Source organism: Geospiza fortis, unplaced genomic scaffold (assembly GCF_000277835.1).
Source record: "Geospiza fortis unplaced genomic scaffold, GeoFor_1.0 scaffold2315, whole genome shotgun sequence".
Classification (NCBI taxonomy): domain Eukaryota; kingdom Metazoa; phylum Chordata; class Aves; order Passeriformes; family Thraupidae; genus Geospiza; species Geospiza fortis.
Window position 1 is genome coordinate 27048 of NW_005054980.1, and position 1591 is coordinate 28638.

Consider the following 1591-nt stretch of genomic DNA (forward strand, 5'->3'; position numbering starts at 1 on the left):
CCTGAGCTAACTTGGTTTCCTGTTTTAGATCTGAAAGGTGCCTTCTTTTGCCTCCCTATCCATGAAGCCAGCTAGAAAATCCTTGCATTCGAAAGGGAAAGCCCTAAAAGTGGGCGCAAAACTCAGTTCACATGGACCATATTACCTCAAAATTTTAAAAATTCTCCCACTCTGTTTAGCGAACAACTTGCAAAAGACCTAGAGTCCTAGGAAGCTCCACCAGAAGAAGGAAGGCTATTACAGTACGTAGATGATCTTTTAATATCCACTCAGATGAGGGAAGCGTGTGTGGCCTGGACGGTAAGTCTTTTAAATTTCCTAGGACTCCAAGAATACAGAGTATCAAAAAAAAAAAGGCCCAGATAGTGAAACAAAAGGTAATCTACCTGGGATAAAAGGTTAGTGCTGGACAACAGACTTTAGGGCAAGATTGTAAGAAAGCAATATGCCAAACCCTGAAACCTCAGACAGTAAAAAAACTCCGAGTCCTTCTAGGAATGGCAGGATGGTGCCGTCTGTAAGTCTATAACTGTGGGCTGCTCATAAAACCCCTATATGCTCTTATTACTAATAAAAATAGAGATCTTCAGTAGACAAAAGAGGCCACACTGGCTTTTCATCAGCTAAAGAGTGCCCTCATGTCAGCTCTGTCTTTGGGACTTCCAGATGTGAATAAACCATTCTTTCTATTTTCCCATGAGAAACAGGGGATGCTCTTGAGAATATTGGCCCAGGACTTGGGTCCATATCAAAGGGCAGTTGCCTACTTTTCCAAGTAACTAGATGCAACAGCCAAAGGATGGCCAGGTTGCCTCAGAGCTGTGGCAGCAGTTGTACTAAATATCCAAGAAGCATGCAAGTTTACCCTGGGACAGAAAATGACTGTGCTAGTGTCTCATACAGTGTCCACAGTACTAGAAGTAAAGGGTGGGCACTGGCTTTAACCACAAAGGTTTCTGAAGTACCAGGCCATCATAGTAGAACAAGATGATGTCGAAATAGTAGTAACTAATATTATCAATCCAGCTTCTTCTCTCAGTGGAAACCAGGGAGAAGCAGTACACCATGACTGCCTAGAGACTATTAAAGCTACTCACTCCAGCTGCCCATACTTAAAGGACACTCCTTTAGATGATGCAGAGATCTGGTTTACTGATAGAAGCAGCTATGTCATCAGTCGAAAACAACATGCTAGGTAGGCAGTCACTACCTGCAGAAAGGTAATAGAAACTAGACCCTTGCCAACAGGGACCTCTACACCAAAGGCTGAGATAATTACCCTGACTCGTGCCTTAGAAATGTCAGAAAAGAAGAAAATAAACATATACACAGACTCAAGATATGCATTTGGGGTTGTGCATAGACATGGAGCCATTTGGAGAGAGAGAGGACTGCTGACCTCTCAAGGGAAAAACATTAAACATGCACAGGAGATAATCTGACTATTAGAAGCAGATCAGCTGCCTGAGAAGGTAGCAATTATGCACATTAAGGCACACCAGAAAGTGAGCTCTGAAATGAAAGAAGAAAATGAGCTAGCAGACAGAGGCAAGTGAAATAGTAAAAAGTGAGATTCCCACTGAGGGAACTC